The sequence below is a fragment of the Ornithodoros turicata genome, chromosome 3 (assembly GCF_037126465.1).
Source record: "Ornithodoros turicata isolate Travis chromosome 3, ASM3712646v1, whole genome shotgun sequence".
NCBI classification, from domain to species: Eukaryota; Metazoa; Arthropoda; class Arachnida; order Ixodida; family Argasidae; genus Ornithodoros; species Ornithodoros turicata.
In genome coordinates, this window is record NC_088203.1 from 87,382,820 (window position 1) to 87,405,263 (window position 22,444).

Genomic DNA, 22,444 nt, shown 5'->3' on the forward strand with positions numbered 1-22,444 from the left:
AACTTCTACGCCAAGATTTTTGTCACAAGTAGGGCCAAATACGGGTATTAACTTCTCGTTATTATGACCACGTCACGTGACCGTCAGAGCAACCCCTGGAAGAGGCTACCACGGGCAGAGGTTTGGTATGACTTCTGATGTTGTTGGCTTCGGGACTCGGAGCGCATGCTCAGTTGATGCAGCTATTGTCCGTTTGTAAAACTTTATTGCTGACAGTTGCTACAAGTAGACGGACTCTTTTCCGAACATCAATCATGATGATTACCTCGTGTTCTGTTCTGCGTAGCGGTCTTTACCGTCAGCGAAGTGTGTGTTTCTCGTTAGTATGACAATGACTGTGACTCGTTATGACAGCGGTAGTGGTCATATTAACCAGGGTTCACTATACTCCATTTACAGCGGAATCCTTCAGATGTCCATATGGTTGATTCGCTGTGCTCCTTTTCGGCCATCGGGACATTGTTTGCACCAATCGTAGACGACTACCTTCGATGTCGTTTAGTCGCCATATTATGCTCGTAATTTCTTATCTATCTTATCTGGAGAGTACCAGCTGCATGGCCAAGAGTACCAAGAGTACCCGCTGCATGGCCGTGTGGATAAAAGCATCCGCTCCTTAGTGGTACCTCCAAGGACATGTCGTAGACTGGGAGGTGATGGGTTCGAATCCCAGCACCGGCAGTGCTGTCTGAGGCTTTGTCACCAGTCGAATGTCACTATCTCCCCCCCCCCTCCGTCCTCCTCTGTCCTTCCTGTTGCCCTCTCTCCACCTGTACACGCCTGTATGCCGCTCATAGCCACAAGGGACCTTTTTCACAACTGCTTATGCGCATGCGCATGACCTTGAGGCGCCGGAGAGGGTTATCTCCGTCTTCATTAGATGGCCCAGTATGGGGACGACAGAAGTGCGGAACAGTGGGGAGACCCCACGAACGGCGCGAGCTCGTCGGTCCCACACCGAACCGGTTTTAGTCCTTTGTGCTACCCACGTGGATTTGTTTTGACGCGCGCTGAGCGTGGTTCGCTGGAGAGCCGCTAGGGTACGACGCGTATGTGAAAAAGGTCCATTGCTTTGCGGCGCTAACGCAGAATCATCACAAGCGCAGCGCTCCTCCAGCGACAGCTCCACGGGTTTCCAGTAACGCACTGCACGTGAATCACGTGTACGAGTCCACTAGTGGTGCGCGTGAGACGTATACACGGGAATGAGCCGTGCAAGTATCGACGCAGCCGCTGTAGAACATGCATATGTCGATCACCAGCCTTGTACCGTCCTTGGCATTTAGTCCTAACCATAAGAACACAACGCGGAACCAAGAGATTCATTAATAGAGCATAGACACTTGGCTTTCTTTACATCCTCTTCACGCATATCAAAATCGATACAGTGCCTCCGATGTGATCTATATCTGTAGGAACTACAATTAGTTGTCGTTTTTTATTTAAAGTTCGCGTATTACCACCGGGACAAAAGTTAAGCTTCTTTTTTATTCCCTGGAGCTAAAAACAAATTATACAAAACTCTTGGAAAGTCGTTAAGCACATCCATTAGCCACTATGTCACGTGAGACGAAAAAACGCTGATGTTCATCGCTACCCGCAGGGATCAGTGTTGTCTATGCCTCCAGTGTCGGTGTTAAATAGAAACAAAATGAAACTCCACTGCCTACCAACTCCCCCCTCACCCCCCCCCCCAAAAAAAAAAAGGAGAAGAGGGAGAAGAATATAGCACGGCCATTTGGACATTACCAAACTCATGCTTCTAATTGTCAGTTTCTTTGCATGTCGATAATTAAGTCCTGGAAATTAGATAGCGGTCCGCCAAAATGACGCGGGAGCAAGCGGCTCGAGCAGGTCGGGTCAGCAAACGGGCTGGCGTTTTGACATCTTTGATGTATATGAAGGTACCTGAAACTATGCCAGGTGTCGTAAAAAGTAGAATGCGGATGGTAGAGTCCCTAAATTCGTTCGCAACCTTTTTGCAAAGAGAACGTATAAGCTCGCTGCTTTGAAATTTTCGTCAGTCCGACGAGTCGCTCCACTAGCAACAGAAGCCCCGGACAGGCATAGAAAGTTGGTGATCACAACTTGTGCCAAGCATTCGCTGAACATCTGCTGAAACGCGCAAGATTTATCGACTTTTTGGCGGACCTTGGTATTGCATGCACTCTTAACTTCGCCCCATGGCACGCTTTTGCACCAGCCAGTGGTGTAACCGCAGCGCCACGTTAGGCGTTACGGGGGTTCAACCCCCCCTCCATTTGGGAAAGGGAAAACGAGAGTGTAATGCCCCTTCCCCATGTGTAGGGTTCCGTGTTTTCGGTTTTTATTTTTGGGCGGAATCGGTGTATATTTTTCTATGTTTATTGATTTTCACGAAATCGGTGTTTTTTCGGTTTTTATTCCTGGCGTGTACATGGTTTACCCGACGGTTATCGGCCAATAGAAATCACTATGTAATTTCCGCACGACGCTCATTCAACATGGCGTTGTTCCCTGTGGTGGCGTTTTACGGCTGACAAAAAAGTACTGAGTTTTCTGATCTGGCATCAACAACTTGTTGGGCATGTGCAGCAATTTATCTCTAGCATGTCCTGGGATGTCCCTCTGTATTCGGTGCTTTGCGATTAAAACCGAGTGAGGGAAAATTTACCCGGCGCACGTTTCTCGGTGTTTTTCGATTAAAACCGGAAATGCGGAACCCTACCCATGTGTAAAGTCCGGGTAGAACAGCTTCCGAAATATATTCTTCTGGCTCCGTCACTGGCGCAGCCCATGCGTATAGGGCGAAACAGTTATCACTTCTGATTTGAGGACGGATCGGTGCATACACCTTTTTGTAGCAAGCAACATGTATCCAAAATGCCACAAAAAGGCGTACGCCTTCCATTTTCAACAAACCAAGAAAGGGGGCCATGCAATTTTGAATGATATAGTTGGATCGGAGCGTGCTATCCGGTGAAGTTCTTGTTTTCAGAGTGCCGAGGACACTTTGTACTTTTTTTTATACGTGTCCTCTTAATCAACTGCTTCGCATTCTTTGCTCCGCTTTTCAAACTGCCAATGTTCGTCAACGATCTATCAATGATTTTCCCGAAGGACAAAGTTCTCTTCGCTGATTTCTTGAAACCATGGAGGCGGTCGCCTGTTTGTGACACATAGCTATACTTTAATCGCTGAAAAAAAAAAAAAAAAAGCGAGCACCCGGCACTTTCATAAATGAGAAGTGTTAGGTATCATTCTGTGCCATGTTTCACCTTCACCGTCCCCACAACGCCCCCCCCCCCCGTTCACATGATCCACAGTATGCCTTGAGTAATGGAATATTTTTCGCAATATCTTTTCCACTCGAGTCGGGCTCTTAGCTAATCCAGCAACAGATCGGGTCTCAGAGATGGCATTTACGCTGATTGGTCTTCGCTGCATTCTCGCTGATATCTCCTTGTGTGTACGTTCTTTCTTGCAATGATCGCTGCTGAAAACCCCCGGAATCGATATTACCCGTTCCACGTCCATCACACGCGGTTCTATCGATTTCTAGTTGTTGCTCGTCGTGCCTTGGAGATGGCGTGTCGTCGTCTTTCATTTTCTTGCTCTCTCTCTCTCTCTGTCTCTGCGCGTACGGTTCGTATATTTAAGGTTGTAATCCCTCGGGTCGTATATATGGGATCGTTGCGTGGCTTGTGTCCCAGGGCTTCGTTCTTGGATCATCGACGTTGACTTTACTGCTGTTTTTTATGGCCCGGTTTTTGTGTGAGGTCGCAGTCGTTCAACCGACGTGGGACGATAACTTTTTGGTAACCGGACCCAAAATCTCATCCGAAACGGTAGAGCCAGAAATTGATCCGTTCGCTCCTTGTTTCGGAGAGAGAGAGAGAGAGAGAAACTGGGAGAAGGTGGAAGAATATATTACTGGCGTGCCTGCTGTAACGATTTATGGAAGGCATTTGTATTACAGTAATACTACTGTAATACAAGAGAGGCGATACGAAACCGTACGCATAACATCACTGAGGCATCGGGTCACGTTTGCTAGGTCCCTGTCACAACATCTCGCTTTTCGTATTTTTTGTTTTTTTAAAACAACGAGAAATTAGCCGAGGCGGGCTACAAACATGGAAAGTACCAGCGATCCTGTGAACGTAGATTGAAGTGGGAGCCTGAGTTCGGACCTGAGGCTTTTACCTTAGTTGACTCATGTTGTAACTTATACGGCTTTGTCCTCTGACATTATTTGACCATGAGGATGACTTCATGTTGAAAAGCAACTGTTCCGAGGCTGAAACACACAAACAGATAAACGCAACACAAGCCTCAGGGTGCCCTGTCTGCCAAGGTCTGTTTGTGTGTTTCAGCCTCAGACACGACCAACTGTATTAGAGTTGGTCGTGGCCTCAGACCGGTTACTTTCCATCGTGTCCACTGGATGCCGCTGCCTCATACGTGTGTTGTACTTGTATGTAGGGTACGGTGGTCTATGTTGAAGACAGTTGAACTGTTTTGTTAATAGCAGTCAGAATAATCGCCTACATTGGACCATAATTCGTTACCTGAATCTCCAAGCCTTTGGGAAATGATCCAAAAATTACTGTGGTGCCAAACCAGATATTTATTTCGTGCGTGCCAAAAAAATGACAAGATACGTATTTTCATCAACTTACCCCACCCTATGGATAAGTTGAGGACATTAAAAAAAATACCAGGTTTAAACTTCGTCTTTTGTTTGGGCCAGCCGAAACGGTCAGCCATGAGTAATGCACATGGAAACACAGCGCAGTGACACAGCATCATAGCGGCAAGGTCATTTTTGATTAGTCGAGGAGCAGAAGTGAGCAAACTGGAAGTCAATGTTCGCGAAAGTTACAGATAGGACAAAAAAGGCCCCTCTTACCTCGATCACATCTGCAAAACAGCGTCTGACGTCTTTCTAAAAAGCCACATGCAGAACGTCAACACGTTACTTCAAAGCCCAGACAATGACTGTGCTCACCTTGGTGTGACATACGAGAAAGAAAAAAATATTGCTAAGAAAATGCCACCCGAAAAACCCAAACTGTCGTCAACTTGCCCCCGTCTTCAAGTAGCCCCACTTTATATAGCTATCCCATGACGTAAAGGGGCTATTCTACAATATACGTAGAAATTGCATATGGAAGATGTGAACCATCTCTTTTTGTTTTATCTCATCCGGCGTAGAATTGTCTACTAACTCCACGTCCAGAGCTTTTTATTTTCCTGTGTTCAGCCTTATACGACAAGCAGAAGCTTCCTTACAGAGCAAAGCAGCGTTTTGTAAACGCGCTTACGTAAACTCTAATTTAGCATAATTGTATACATAACTATCATAACAAAGCAGAAATTATAATTTACGCGTGTAAAGGGACCGACAAGCCTTCGCTTGCGATGATGAAAGGAGATACGATGCTGAAACTCGATCCCAGCGGTTATCACTGGACTTGAGTGACCCCGTTTCTCCTGAATGTAAATATTGGCATCCATAAAAAGAATTCCTGTCCGGTAACGCGACAGATAAATAGCTCGACGCATTCGGCATCAACTGCGAGAGCAAAGATATGCGTGCCGACATTGACTGAGAGCAAATTCGGTTGTGTCCGGTAGCGCCTTGTGTTGTTATACGAAGACGCTTTGTGTGCGCATGATTTTTGTGTTTTTGAGAGCGCACTCTTAGATTGACTGTTTGAGTGTTCTGCGCTCTGTTCGTGTTGATTACGGGATGATGATGACGCAAAAACATAACAAAATAATAAAGAAACGCAATATGATAAGGAAGACCGCAGGATAGAAACCCAAGCAGCACAATGCACTGAAAGTCGAGTGCAATAGGGGTGGACGGTATGTGTCTTATCAATGTTCCTTGTTAGCTTAGCTCAGTTGGTAGAGCCCTGGACCGGCAATCCAGAAGATGTGGGTTCGATCCCTACAGCTGGCTAACCTTTTCAGTGACTTTCATCTTTCAATGTTCCTTGGTTTCAAGAGTTTGTTCAAGGTCTTCCACCTACCCGTCCACCCCTATTGCACTCGACTTTCAGTACATTGTGCTGCTTGGGAAGTGTGGGGGACGTTAGGCAGGACTGTATGAAGTGCTTGGATTACTTTAGCGACTTTCGGACTGGATGCAAGGAATGGAGCACTATCGGTACTTGTATCGGTATCGGTACTTGCACTATCGGTGTTATCGATATTTTCCCCATTGATGTTATCGGTATGTTATGGTGTGTTATCGGTGTATTCTGTTGAATATCCATAAATATAGGCAGTGAAACGGTATTTTTCTCGCGGATATCGATACATACATCGGTAAAATTTCGGTAAACAGATGTTTTAATCGATGTTTATCGATATTCGTTTCAGATATCGATGGTATCGGTATGTTATGGTGTGTTATCGGTGTACTCTGTCGAATATCCATAAATATAGGCAGTGAGACGGTATTTTTCTCGCGGATATCGATACATACATCGATAAAATTTCGGTAAACAGATGTTTTAATCGATGTTTATCGATATTCGTTTCAGATATCGGTGTTTATCTCTATTTAGAATCCTAATATTTTTGCACCTCTGCTGGATACCCCAGTACACTCGGCCCATATACTTACGAAAAATAGCAGCAGGAAAAGAATTGGGAATAAAAATGGGACAGAAAATGAGAGTTGACGTAAGTTCTAGAGTAGACGTGACCTGATCTTCTGCGTGCTGCGCCTAATGCATTCGTCGTTCGAAAACTTCCTGCGTTGCCCTCTATTCCCGCTCTGTCTGCAGTATAGCCTCGGATAAATATTGCTTCAGCGATATATGGACCTCATAAATATTACTCTCGACGCGCGGGCTTTGATTACCGTGGACACTATAACGGTAGTGCAGAGTTTACAGTTTGCGTGCAGTATGAACGCCGGTTTTTCGATACCCACGACCTACTAGATTATAGCGACCATGTGATACGGACCCCTTCCCAGCGCCGCATTTGGAGGCTAGCGGTGGATGTCCCACGAGAGATGCTTCCTTCTAAAGTTGATTATCATCATCATTGTACGGGTTTTCATTGGAACTGCTGCTGTCGTATGCTACGGTAATCGTGCGTCCGCTTCTGCGCGTTCAAAATTCAAATTTCCATCGTCCAATCGTGATGCAGATCACGCGGGCCGATGAGTAGCGCCCCTAGCGGATCGTGCGGACGGGCTCCTCATTGGGTTTGCCGATTATGACATGGTCGCTATAATCTATAGGTCGTGTTTCTACCCAACCCCTGGTGCGCGTTATACATCGTATGTTTACCAAATTCCGCTCATTTTGGAGGGTGCACGTTTTCCATCGATGCCCGTTATACACTGGAAAATACAACACTGTCGAGCATATCTAAAACCGCATCACTCTCGCTGGAAGTGCGCATCGCTTCGCTAACACAGAATGATGAGTATTTCTGTCCTCATTCTCTTTTTGTAACAGATTATAATCCAGAAAGAGCATGAGGACAAACAAAGACCCTTACAAAGTGAGGACCCTTAAATGAGGAACCTCATCTACTACTGGCCGGTTCTCCTTCAGCAGCCGTAACAGTAACGTAATTTTGATAATTTGTGGCTTCTCGTCGCGAGACAACTAACGTAATTATTATTCGGACTAACTCACTACCAGGCGCGGATCTAGTGGGGAAGTCCGGAAGTCCTGAACGTTCCCAATTTCTGTGGTTCCAGAACGCTTCAGTTGGCTTTAGGTGGTATATTATACAGGGTGTTTCAGTTAAATCCCCGGGCTAAATAATTTGCGAACGGGTGCACCAACGGAGGAACGTTCCACTCCCTTATCCACCAATGCGTTACGTCCTTACACCAGTCAATTACGTCCTTTTGCGCTTCGCCGCGACCAGCCGCGACAAAAATGTGTAAACCGAAACCAATTAATTACTACAACAAATGACCCGCTCCGGTGGCAGATTTTTCTCTAAACGGTGTCCACTGAAGGTCCCAAAAAGGGTAGTACCCATTTTAATGCCGACGGCTGCCTGCTTCAGAAGATATTTTTTCACGAAACTTGTTTGAATTTTTATTTAAATAATGAGCGCCCCCCACTCATTCACACGGTGCGCAGCTTGTAGGTGGTATCGGACAGATACTTGTAAAAAAGAAAGTTATTCGATTGGTGCACCCGTTCACGAATTATTTAGCCCGGGGATTTAACTGAAACACCCCGTATAGACGTCGAAGAATAGAACTTGAGTCTCCTCTAAGCAGTGCGGTATACTCGTCCGTCTCCTAGATTAGAGAGCTGCTTCTGCGGTGCGCTCGCTTTCCGAATGCCACGAAACAGCTCACGTCAAGGCGCTGCGGTAATTCATCGGATGCGACACAATGTGGCTTTTACAGCGGTAACGCCACTAGTAGCGTTACCGCTTGAGACAAGTTGACTCTCTCCCAGACGCTGTCACTGCGGTGATCTCGAAGATCTAGGGCACGTCCTTCTTCATTGCCCGCACTACCAACTTTCCCGAACCACACCTTCCGGGTCTCTAGATCAGCTGGACCTTCGCCACCTCTCTTTGTCAAAATCCAGCCCACCAACGCTGTGCCTTCAAAGCTCTTCAGACCTTATTGGACACAGTATAGGACTTCGGTCCTCACTGTGTGGAGACTCATTAATCCATTTCCCACATCACAACCAGCAGTGGCGTAGGGTGTCTTCCCTGGCGATCAGGTGGGTCAAGCTGCCGTAAAATCAGCGTCAAACAGCGGAGGCTGCCATCTTGTGGAACGCAGTTGCCAGACCCGGAAACCCGAAGTTCGCCAGTTACGGCGGCAAAAAACGCTGCTGTTGTCTCTTTGTCATATTTGCTTAAACAAACGAATTTCTTGAAAAACGATGCAGTAAACATGTAAAAGTTTGTAATAACTAACCCATGTTGCCTTCGACATTCTTAGCGATTGTTGTAACGCTCGCATTGTAACGCATGCACAAGCTAGAATGATAGTTTCGGTTTCGTGGTCGCGGGTTTTCGCGTGCTACATATCTGTCATATGCAGGCACATCTGGAACTACATGTTGAGCCAAAGTGTGTCTGAAATTTTTGTGATATGTTTGTAAAGGAGGGGGAGGGTGGAACGTTCAACACACCGCATTACAATACTGCTAAGGTTGATAAATGCAAACGTCCAAAGATCACGAAATGTCACCACGCCTCGATGGCATAATCCTGATGTGAAGCCTCCATGGACCAGAGGACAAGGCATAGCAAAAAAAGAAAAACAAGACATCTACCAAAATGTTACATATCAATAGCCTGATGCTTCCTCTTTTCCTCTATCGTGATTACTTAAGCGGCTCAGTTCTAAGATACAGCAGTGACGAGCTCTCACCCTCTTCCTGCACCAAAAGGAGTAGCCTACACTAAGCGTATATTGGTATGATGGTTGACCACAGTAGCAACAGCATACTTCTGCTTATGGAAAGCAGTCTCAATATAGATTATCCCTTCTTATTGGAGAAAATCTTCTTCACTGTGATGAGCATACATACAGGCAAAGCGCATATGTTGCTTTGCAACCACTTGTCATCTGTGCATTTTAGATTGTCGTATAGAGACAACGCTTTGGAAGTGCACAAGTGAGATATTTTACTGAAGGCACAGTGCGCGTGATGTCAAAGTTCCTCGGAACGACGTGTCCGTCAGACACAGGTAACGATCATGGTACATGACAGAGCTCATGCCAGATATGTTGTACATGTCCATACATAAACAAATTTTACTTCAAGGCAATAAGTAGTTACGTCCAGCACAGTAATGCCACTATGTGTGCACACATTTTCTGTACGCAATGACGGTGTTCCACATTTCACTTCTATCAAGTAGGAATTGTTTGTGTGGAAAAAGCAACATATGGGTGGGTGAATATGAATTTCGCAGATATTAGTAACGTGTAATACAAACCATTTACTTATCTTTTACAGCTGCACAGATTTCTTAATTGTATGAATGCCTCAACTCATGTGAAAGCGAAGCAAACAAATTTTGTTAAGAAATCTGTAATCAGTGATCTACAACAAAGTAAACTTCATTTGTGCACATGCTTTGTGAACGTAATCACTGTTTCACATCTTACGTCTAATATAGTTAAAAACGATAAAACCCCCTGTGCTGGAAGAGACGAGAACGGAACACAGAAAAAATGAGGACACCACACTGAACTGCCAACCAAAGAACTTTTATTTTGTGAAACATGCCTTAAATACATGAGACCTCCTCTCCCCCTCTATTCCCTCTCATGTTAGACTTCCTGTTTACCTCACAAAGATAAATACAGGGGTTACTGACGCAGTTACTACCTGCTTTTTTATCTCATGCGCCTCTCAAAAGAGAAGGCTACTTCGTTTTTTACACCTGAACAAAATTTTTGTTTTTTGTAATTCTGCCTGACATCCTACACATAATGTAAAAACCCCGAGACTAGGGAACACGAAGGGACAGACAAAAACACGATGTCTTTTCACACAAGTCAGACACGTCAAACACGAAGTCAAGTCAAACGAACACAAGTCAAACACGAAGTCACGTTTGTGTCTGTCCCTTCGTGTTCTCTAGTCTCGGGGTTTTTACATTATGCATCATCTTCACCAGCTCGCTTGCTTCCTAGCCATTTTTTCATTGTCACATGCACATGTCAATAAGTGGTCCCCCAATGCACCGTACCTATTAAAGGTATTAGCTGAATGTTCTTTTAAACGAGTGTTCATGCGCCTTTCAATTAAAAACAATTGAAAAAACCCCAGTGCTTTATCAACCAGCCAAAACACTCGCTCTGTTTATGCACCTTGATGATTCCCCGATATATACCTTATCACACTTTCGTGGTATAGAGTAAACTATATGAATATGGCATTCTGCAACTTTCTTCCCGTGATCACCAACCAGGCCAAGTTTTAACCGTGTCGTGTAACCATATCTAGTCAATCATGCTTTCTGTTAATTCATGTGAATCACCAATCAATCTTTTTTCATGTTACGTCAATATGCTTGCATATGTGGAGAACTGAAAGGTATATGCTACGTGTGAATATGAATGTCATCAGATTGGACGGTGGTAAAGGTCTTTTACGATACAGCTAAACACAGATCGTCCTTAAGCCCCTTTCTTTGAGTGTGGAAGGGGATGACGTGAATGATACGGTTGCAAAAAGAGGTGCATGAAAGCTGTTCCACTTCCAAACCAGACTATTAAGAGAAAAGTTACATGGTGGTTAAAATTGATTCATGGAGTACCTGCGTGGGATTCGAAGTGGTTATGCAACTTGCCATATCAAATATAACCGATTACCAAATATATATTTGCGAGTAAATCCAGTCTACCATTATCATACACTGTGTGTTATCATTCCACAACCCAGTCGCAAAAATATTTGTTATTACGAATAGCGTTTGAAACAATTTCCATTGGCAAACCTTCGCAACATAGCTTTGAGGGTCGTTGCAGAAGAAAACTGTTTCACAAAGCACTTGTGACAGAAAACATTATTCACTTCCGAAAGCGAAAACGAAGCCGCCTACTTCAAGTATTGCCGTTCCTTGGCAATCACAAAACATAATCTGCGCACTAACGAAGAAGTGTTTTAGCCAACATACGCAGGACGACGGGCATGAATGTATAAATGTAGTCACTTCTTCGCACAATGTCGTCGTAGAGAGATGCGTCGTCGAGTTACGCTGGGCACCTTCTTCTATATCATCCAAAGCAGCCTCAGCTGGCTGGCGAGCATCACAATATTTAGCGAACATCACAGTCCACAGACACAACTGCACAGAACGCACAGGATCGTACGTCCGCAGTGATTGGAAATACCGTGAACACATCCACACACCCATTATGGTGGGCTAGAAAGACTGGTGTGCTTACCGCCATATTCAATACATGGAATGCGCGATGCCCCTGTTTTGAAGCCAAGCTCCTGAGCTCCGGCGCTATGCGCTCGCTGCGAACCAAGCGGATTCTCGTTGAACTAGTCCAACATGTGCTGTGTGTGACGGTGTATGTGTGCTTGACTATTTTTATAGCCAATATATTTGGACCAGCACTACGTTGGTTTGCCGCACTGACTGTTTACTAGCATCCGCAGTTCTTTGTAACTAAACCACGTGACATTTGCTACCGTCACGCCTGCCTAGCCGACGATCCCTGCAAGCGAAAGATATCGGAATGTTGCGAAGCACGTGACCGCATGTCTTATCTTCGTTGGATGATGACAGCCGGGTCGAAAAACAAAATAAAGGGCGGCTACTGCGTCCGAGAGCTCGCCTCCTTGATGGTTTCTTTCTCTTCACTCTTTCTTTTCAGCCTAGATTATCGAGTTGCTGTGTACAGGAAGCTGGGAACACTTTGTCACGGAACATAGGCCGATGGTAGATTGTTCAACTAAATTGTCATTTAGCTAAACTATGGCGCTTTCTATACAGTGTACCTCGCCGCACATCTTAGTTGTTACGTAATTCTTTTGCTCCCTATGTAACTATAAAGGAACATGGTATCGGCATTAAAAAACGAAATTGTAGCACCGCAGTAGTATTCTCTCTGCACGCACGGTTTTACTGTTGACCAGTAGAACGACCGAGTCATATATATATAGCGCGAAAGATATATTGCTTATTACCTTGCTCCTTCTTCCTTGCTCCTTATTTTGTATATATATATATATAGAGAGAGAGAGAGAGAAGAAAAGAATGCACACTTGTATTATTAACCGAAAATGCTTGAATGGAATTGATGTTATACAAAGGGTTCCTAGAACATCATGTTAAACTTATTTTATCCACTGATTGAGCGGCCTAAGAGCGCTGCTAGCGTGACATTATGCAATAACTACGAATACACTGATGATGATAAATGTTGAAATTCGCCACCTGGGTTTGTGGTCCACAACCGACAGTCATTATAGATTATAAACATTAAAGTTGAAAAGCGTAATATACATGTGCCCTATGACTTGCGAAGTGCCCGCTTGGTGTGCCCCCCCCCCGCCATATTACTTGTGTCGTACTACCCTCACTCGTTCTCAGACCTTTGTCCTACATTTTGCAATTGATCCGTTCACCGTATGTGCATCTGTTTGCATTTTCGTCGATTGTAGGCGTCCTGGGGTGGCCCCGACTCTGTCGCGACTCATATCCCCATCTTTTTCTGTTACCTCATCACCGCCATCATCAGGTTATATTAAAAAGGGTGTAACATAGTTACAAATGAAACCTATTGACATTGAACACGGTTAAGGATATAATGTTATGATTGTTCAGTATATGGTCCCATGTTGAAGTGTAAATTAGGAAACCCCAACCGGAGTTTGAGACTTCATAAATGAAAATGCACTACTTGATATTGCCTTTTGCTATGAGGTACACTAGAAGTCAGGAGTCTTCTGCTTCAATACGTGATCTGTTCCTGGTGCCTAACACCTTTCACTGGAAATGGGACGGCCAAGTACTTGGTTGACATTCAGATCACAAGATGGTTCTTGAGATGCACCATATAAAATTTAAGCATAACAGACCTAAAATCCAGATATTCCACGATATTCCTTGGGCAGATCCTTGTACAAATTTTAACTGGATCTGTAGCATCTCGAGAAATGTTAATATGGCCTGAAATTTTTTCAAGGCCACTGTACACATATCCACAAGAAAGTTCGTGTCCCGGGGGAGGGGGATAATATGTTTATTAAGAAAAAAAAAAGAAGTAAACGCTAGTCAGGCAAAGAGCCGACTTGCTATTCCAAAAAAAAAAAAAAAGGAAACACGAAAAAGAGAAGGAAGGAAAGATAAAGGAAAAAACGGGGAAAACGAAAAAGACAAGGTATACACTCAAAGACCATGGCTGACACGCGAAGCTTAGCATCTTAAACGTCGCATAAACAAAATTAGACGGCGATGGAAACTAACCCTGGTTTCAGGTTTGACGAAGGCTCTGAAGGAGGAAATGAGAAAATTAAGTGAGACTAAAAAGTAATATTATAGCTACGTCTTTGTTGCGTACTCCCAGCAAATTTGGCATATGACTACTCAAAGTATCGAGCAAAAGAGGAACAAAATGACGCACAGCAGAGAACAGATTATATAGAAGATGTGGGAAACTCCTAATAGATCTATCACCGTTGTCGCACAACTTAAACTCCCGAATTATTATTAGAATGACATTACTTTAAAGCAGCACTTGTATCTCTATTTCTTATTATGCCACTGTGGGAGGTAAATATGAAGAAGTCTTCTGCGGGTAGATTGGCAAAGGAAACAAGTGGATATGCTAGTCCAAAAAGTCTCGGGACTGATTATACTTCAGGACGCGATATTGTGGTCTTCTGGGCAAGACAATATTCCGAATGGTTTTCTTAGAAGGTACGCCGAGTAAGCTGTGCAATTCCTCAAAATTATTTTCCAGATATCGCTGGACGAATGGACTGTCCCGAACGAATGGAAATGCGCTTGTATAAAACCGATACGTAAGGCAGGAGTCCCGACTTTGGTTTCGAATTTTCTCTTCTTTCCAGCTTTTGTGAATTGCTAAAGCACATCTTTTCCAAACAATTAACATCATGATCAAGTAACAGCATTCCTTGCAGCATATCTTTCGTGAGGGCTACTCCGCTGTCATGGCCCTGTTTGATTTCATCCACGACTTTGCATTTGCTTTATATAATAACATACAAATTGAAATATTGGTTTTGCATCTCTCCAAGGCATTTGACCGTGTACGTACCCTATAGAAAGCTGACACATAATACCAATATCATGGATTGGCTTCGGGACTGATTCCCTGTCTGATTGAACCCCATACACCTGGGGTATACGACAGGAGTTAGTCTTGAGACTTTTGCTGTTTCTTGTCTATATGCACGATATGTTAAGTAACATTAATTGTAAAGCATGTTTATTCGCTGATGACTGCGTAACATATCGCGCGATATATTCCGAAAAACATAGGGATGTCTGAACGTGCGTCCTCAATATGCCGATCGTTCTCTCTCTCTTTTTCTTTCTTTTTTTTTCTGTGTGCTTTGCTTATGGCTCACCTTGCTCGCCTTATATTACGCACCTTTGCAAAGCAGTTTAGAACACATCAACGAGTGGTGTTACAAATTGCAAATCAATTTGAACACCGACAGAACTGTGTCTATGCTGTTATATGTAGAACAAAGGCTTTACCAACATCATAGTATATTTGCAAGGGAGTTTAGTACAAATATCTTGGGGTCGCTGTCCCGTCCGATTTTAGATGGAATTTTCACGTGCGCTTAATAGGCATCACAGTCAAGAGAAAGCCTCTTCTATCTCAGAAGAACACTTCATTATGCTACTGCTTAGGTCAGACTACCGGTATATAGAACACTCGTGCTACCGATCGTGGTCACGTTCGCGAAGGTAACTTGGGACCCCTTTGCTGCGTCTCTTTTGCGGGTTTCTTTCGAATTGTCGCCACTATACGAGTGTATTATGTGTATATATTATATAATTAACGTACGTTCCCTACTCCTTCCCAGGTTCCTTCTGGGACCAGTATTCTGAAATAAATGTATAAATCGTTATATTTTCGTGTCGTCCCCTTTGTCTTCCGGATTCCTTCCCTCTGCTGACTGCTCATATGCAGACTGTAATCAGCAATTCTATCGCTTCCGTTGGTTAGCTGCAGTTAACGTATATCTCACGCTTTTTCTTTCACAATCCCCCGTCACCGGACCTCGCAACCTGGAAGGTAAAGGTCGCTCAGATGAAGGGAACGATGAGCACATATCACGAATATCACTACCCAAAGGCAGAACCGGCTGCTCGAACACGTCTTTATCGTTATCAAAGTACACGTGTCCCAGACCCGAGGGCTGATAGGGACGTGCCGACGAATGTCAGCACTGATATCTGGGTGTGCCATTCGTTTGCTCCTGCAGGTGACACTCAAGGGGCATTTTGCATGCAGAGCAAAGAAAAGGCACGCTCATGGGTTAACGGCAGGTGTGTAATCACGTGACGAGTAGCACTGAAATGAGCCGCGAGAGGCGATTAGATCGCATAGCGCCGAGATACGCTTGGCGCCATCTCTCGGCAGGAACATCGGCGGGTACATATGAAAACCGCCGAATGGCTCACCAGTCCTTCTAGCCCACCATACACCCATTGAGAAGCGACGGCAGCCATAACTCACGCTGGATTGGATACGGATTGAAGTGGCTATTTTGAGAAATAGCATGCTCGGTGCACATTGTTTGCAGATAATTTCTACTTCAGCACAAATCTAGGTGGCAGATTTTGCAATGTTGGCAACAACTGTCCCACAAGATGGCGATGCCCGTTGTTTTACGCGGGGAATGGGCCGAAATACATGGCAAGATGGCGACTTTGACCCACCTGCTGGCGATGAAACTCCCCACTCACCATCGTCATCGTCATCATCAAATAAAGCTTTCTGGTGTGTTATTTGAACGCGCCAATAAGGTGAGCGCAAGTATCGGCAGAGTGAAACGCAAGGGAAGTCAGGTACAAAAGAAAAAAAATCTAAGAAGAATGCGTGCAACTGCAATATACGGTAATTACACGCGTATATAAGCCGCAGGACCCGTTTTTTGGGAACGTTTTCAAAATTTTCGGGCAGATTAGCCGCATTCGCAGATAAGCTGCGGGCAATACGACGCGACTGATTTGTGCGACAAAGGAGACCACAGAGAAGGCCATAAGCCCTGTGGTCCATACTCCGGGATCGGCATAGTGTACAATAAACGAGGTAATTTCTAGCGTTCTACCAACATCAGATTGTGCCCTTGTTGCGTGTTTTTCGTGAATTGACGGGTCAGTGGCTGTCAGTCTACTCGAACACGAACGCGCCCGTGTTACGCATTGTTCGTGCATTGGCAGAGCGGTGCTGTTCCAGAGACACTGTCGGCCCTTTCCTTAAAACCGGTGTATGAGCAAAATACCAGGGAAAAATTGTCATCAGATAAGCCGCATAGCGCCCTTGAGAAAAAAAAAAAAAAATCGCGTATAAGCCGCGGCTTATACGGTGAAATTACGGTAAATCGCGCTGACTATAGATACGATATGCGACTTCAGGGTAACACGGAAAGGCACCATGCCCGTCAAGAGTCACATTACTGGCAAATTAAATGCCTGTACGAGCTAACTGCAGTGTCACATTAGATCAGATTAGACGAAAATGATCGAAAGATGGAAAACGTAAATATAGTTGGTAGCGCTCTGCAAGATTTATGGCTCGTTTTAACCTGTCAGTCACGGCGTTAAAAATAAGAAGCGAAAGAACAAACTGACTTCCTCCGTGTGTTTCTTTTTCCAGCTCATGCAGGTCCGTCACTTTTAACGGGAAACAACAAGCCCACTCTTTCATAATATTAGACGAGAACAAAAACAAAAATAACGGCAGTGCACACAGTATACCACAGTTGCGTCGGTGATCGTCTTTCCATCCCATCCCATCACCATAACTTATTAAATTTCCCCCCTCTCCGCTCAGCGGGTGTCTCTGAGAGTGCACCCTCGACCCGGCGCTTGTTGTGAGAAATAAATGATCGTCGTAATTTTTGTGCGACAAAGAAAACGGCACCGAACGAAATCCGATCGTCGCCGAACGAACCCCACACTAATGAGCGGCCCACGCATTGTCCCTCCTTGTTTCGTGATTGGACGGAAACTCCTTCCGCTGTTTGTCGCGCCGATTAGTTTTGTCGTCACGAGGAATCGAAATGGCTGACGCGACGACCGTATATAGGCGCCGACAAGGCACTTGGATTGATGCGTCGTCGGGATGTGTTCCCTCCCGCTCTGTGGTCGCCACTCAACCGCTACGTAGGGGGCTCCGCCTGTTCCCTGCGGGATATAAATCTATTACTATGTTGGGGATGTTTGTTAATCCTGTATGCCTATCCGTGATGCAAAAAGCTTTCGGAGAAAAAATAAAAAAATAACTTCTGTGAGGAAATAGTCACAGAGGGGAACATGTGCTTTACTCTGTATTCACACGAGCGACATCCTCACGGAAGATTCTAGTGGAAGAAAAAGCAAAACCACAGCTCACAGAGACGAAGTTCCGTCCCGTGTTATGTGAGCATTCACACGGTGCGGAATATCGGGAGCGGTGTACTGCGCACTTAGCAGACGACACTTCGCAGACGACACCGTCATCGTCTTTCCTGTCGTCTGCTACGGAATATCTTGTGACTGTGATGCAGGATATTCCCCACGGTTATAGCAGTATACGTGAACACTTGACGTTGAGCGCTCGCGCTCAGAAAGCTATGACGTATTTCGCGTCTTCCGCATCTGCGGGGAATGTCGCTCGTGTGAATACACGGTTACTCTAAGGAGCTGGAAAGGTGAAGAAATGGTGAGAAGGTGAAGACAAGAGCAGGACGAAGCGGACGAGACGGGCTCAAAACCAGCAATACGAGTTTTAGTTAGACTCGTGCGACTATTCTAATTTTTCTATTTCCGAATTCGATCACGGAATTCTTATAGTCGTGTTCAACTTAAGAAGGAAAAGAAATCTAGTCCGTCAGCATTCAAAGTATTACTGCGCCGCAGATAGGATAGTTGGACACAGAGAGGTCACGCTCGCTCCTCCGCAAGATAATATAATTCATCATACTCACTCTGCTTCCGTATTGGCTGTTAAGACTGGCCACGTGACACTACGCTACGTGGTGGCGCTGCAGTATTACTCCTGGCGCGCTATTCCGTCTTCTTATCTCCAACGGCGTATGTAGTCGACGGACTAGATTTCGTTTCTTTTTTAAGTTGAACACGAGTATAGATCTTGGGCTCAATGTGGGGGGAGGCAGAATGCCCTGTATACTACCTATAAACGTTCCCATCATATTGAACGAAATCCTCTAGCCTCCACACACCGGTATAGGTTGCAAAAACAGCGAAATAAAATAAAAGATCGCCACCTCCCGGTGCTTTTGTTACGCCCCGTGAGGACGCGATGAGTGGAACGGTCACGTTTCCTAAACGTGGGATACGGACGGAAAGAAAATAAAATACCTCTCACCTTTAGGTACAGTCGAGTAAAACAAAGGCCCACATATCATGCGAAAGCATCAGCCTTCCCCGTGCGTATAGTAGAAAGTACACCGCGGAACTTTTTTCGAGAAAGTGCAGCGTATGGGGGCGTATAGGAATTTCGCGAAGCTTCTCGCTAAGGAATTTGGAGCGAGTTTGCTTTCTGTTCGCATAGCAGGGAAAGCTGTACTATTTATACGTGTTCTGCATATTTCCGTGAGTACGTTATCGCCAGTCGTGTTCGAACGGTGCACTTTCAGACAAATGTTTTAAGCGTTTCTCTTTCTCTGCTTTTCTTTCCTCCCTGATATGATATGGATTTGGTACAACTTTTGTTGGGCCTAGAAGCGGAAAATAGAAAACAGAACGTTACAGTTACCGTGTAACAGAGCCGTGTAACTGCCTCGAGCGACATTCCCCCCCGAATATTCGAGAGAGAGACCAGTTTGCGCGCCTGACGTCACACCCTAGCGGTGGCGCTGCAGTCCGCGGATCGTCTGCTTGGTGTGCTGGGGAAAACAGCAATCAATTAGAGTAACTGGAGTGATCGTTTTCATGCAAAGTGGGTATGCCGCAAAGCCGTGTATCCCTCGGGTACACAACCTGTTGGGGAAAAGGTGGCGAAATCACTTTTCATCAGTTTCCGCGCAACGCAGTACGAAGAAATCGTTTGATCGCTGCAGTTAAACGGAAAGATTCCCTGACACCGCCTTTGTGAGATTCCCTCACGATACCTGTGTGCAAATAAACGACGCTAACATGAAAATCAGTGCACGGTTGCAAAGTAGCGCTTTTCAGAAACTCCCCGATCAAACAGCTCGCCTAAGGTGAAGTAATTGTATGCTTCCAGTGACCTGTACGCTTGCACAATATCAGAAGTGAACTGGCTCGGCGAAAATATTCGATAAACTATGCAATGCGATTGTGATGGCCGGCATGTTGTGTGGCTGGGCTGCCCCGTCGTCATGTTGTATACCGTTCATAAACAACTTGGTCTTGTAGCGACACTTGTCTGATTCCTTCAGAGCTCTAAATTATTAGGGTATTGTCGAAGGAGACAGTCGAGAACGCTGCAGCAGTGCAACACGGCTGCTGATGTCGCACTTGCGGAAATCATCCTCACGCTGCGTTCGGTGTGTTTTGCCCATACCAATCCCGCACATGCGCAGATGGCGCCTCTTGGTTGTAAACAGTAAAGTGGTAAACAATAAAGTGCGTGCATGTAAGGTTTGTCTGCCTGTACGTGTGGCAACATGTTGCACGTTCCGCAGGGTAAGACTGCGTATAACCTGGGGTTCTTTTGACGTGCGCGTCGCACGGTGCCGGAAGCAATCTTTACCTACCCCACATTGCTACCGTCCTATAGGCCGGGATCGAACCCGCGATCTCGAGCTCAGAAAACCAGCACGTTACCGACTGAGCTACCGAGACCGGCTGTTCTATAGTGGAAGAGACAACAAAAACGGGTGTACCTCGAAATAAAGTGATCGAAATCCCCGCTGCAAAATAAACTACTGGACTTTAAAATGCACTGTCGCGCGCGGGAAACTGCCAACAGTGACCTTAGACTAACCTGGACATGTAAATGCAAACACCGAACTTGAACTATAACCTAATAATAAACTAACCACCGTGATGTTCCGTCGTGTCTGCCCTGCTAAGCCTAACGGCCGCTAGAATTTGGCTTTCGTTCGCTAAAACGACTTGGACAGACATCGAAAACCCGTGAATTTGGGTGGTTAAATAGTGATACCGTGTTTTTAAAAACGGCACATACCATCTTACGAAGGAATCGAGCATTCTCCTTGATTTTCCTTGTTTCGAGAGCGGGAATTACTAAATCTGGGATTTTGCAACCGGGAATATCGAGGTCCGACACCGTCGGCCTTGTCGTCTGATACGGAATATCCTGCGTGGCTGAGCCGTAAGATATTCTCCACGGTTAGAAGAGCATGGAAAGACATCATGACGTTATGGGCAGTCGCGCCCACGTGGCAACAGAAAGCTACGAGGCTTTGCGCATCTTCCGCTGGAATATTCTTGGGAATGTCGCTCGCGATAAGTACTGGCGTCAGATCGTGCGAAATCCGCGAGCGTGAACGACGCCATGCACGGTGGGCAGCTTCAACTCCCGCTGAAATTTCAGCACACGGCGCACCTCGCGGGAAGCGAAAGTGTGTAGTCGATGACGCTTATCCAGTGGCTATATGTGTACCATGCCGCCGAACATGTCCAGGTTCGAACCCGAAACATTGCACTCTTAAAACAAAGCTTCACCACATAGCACGCTGAAGGCCAGTCGTTGTACAGAGTAATACCTCTATCACTCTTGATTTGTGGGAAGCGCGGGGCGTACGCCTTTTTGTGACAATTAACATTTCTGCATAAGTGTCACAAAAAGGCGTACGCCTCCCGCTTTCAACAAATCAGGGGAGAGAACGATGTCACTCGGGATCACTGGTTGGATAGGAGCGTGCCAGGGGTTCATTTTTAAGAGTATGTGTGTGTGTTGGGGGGGGGGGCGTAGTGGCAGGATCGGCTCGCCGTTGGTGGCCACACAGAAGTGGGCGTCGTCACTATAGCCAGAAAAAAAAAAGAAAGAATGACGGACGGACAGATGGAGGGTAGGGGACGAAGGGTGGAGATGCGTAGAGGGTGCATGAGTTCGTTGGGGAGAGCAAAGTATTAGTGTGGGATGAGTAAGCGGACACGCCACCAACCAAAAGCGGGACACCTTGCTGTCGTTTCGTGATTCTTCGAACGGAGTTACGAAGCTCCGGGAAGAATTGTGGGGGAGAACTCAGAAGGGCTCGTGAATGGAAGCGGCGTGGAATATTTGCGGAATCTCCGCCAGTGAAGCCGCTTTCTTCATTGGCATCTCGCTCCGTAAGCCTCTTGGCATGGGCTCTTTAGCCTGTAGAACAACAAAAACAGCAGATGGCGGTGGTTATGACGATATAAGGTTATTAATCGTTCCGCTGGTTTTGCGTAGCCTTTGCGCGACTAGTGAAAGCTCCCTCCGTAAACTTTCATTTCTGGCTGCGGCAGGTTTTAGGAGGATTATACCATTCGTTCCTGCGCATTGAACCCTTATCGTGGCTGACCCGTTGCGCGCACGAGAGAGCTCTTTGCACACCCTCTAGTGTCCCACGCACTCCTTCAGCCGTTATGTAGGAGAATGAGTGAGGTTGAGGGACCGGGTGAGGGTACTGACTGGATGTCTCGCCAGGCTGCTGCTATGCCACAGTATGCTCTAATTGTGTGTACTTTTAATTTTTGTGGCTTTTTTGTACATTGAATTGCGCAGTGGCACGACACCTTGCATTCCTACAGGGCCTCCCCTTGCCCATTGTATGAGCTGTTTCTGAAATAAAACAACAACGGCGTCCAG

The 22,444-nt window shown here is 45.6% G+C and overlaps 1 protein-coding gene and 1 non-coding gene across 5 annotated transcripts in view; both read left to right on the forward strand.

The window, feature by feature from the left end:
- LOC135388768 (protein unc-13 homolog B-like) overlaps positions 1–22,444 on the forward strand; it is a 291,747-nt gene that overhangs the window by 120,300 nt on the left and 149,003 nt on the right. The window lies entirely within an intron of this gene.
- Trnaa-ggc (transfer RNA alanine (anticodon GGC)) lies at positions 5,878–5,950 on the forward strand. Its single transcript has one exon. It is a non-coding gene; the product is annotated as a tRNA-Ala (tRNA).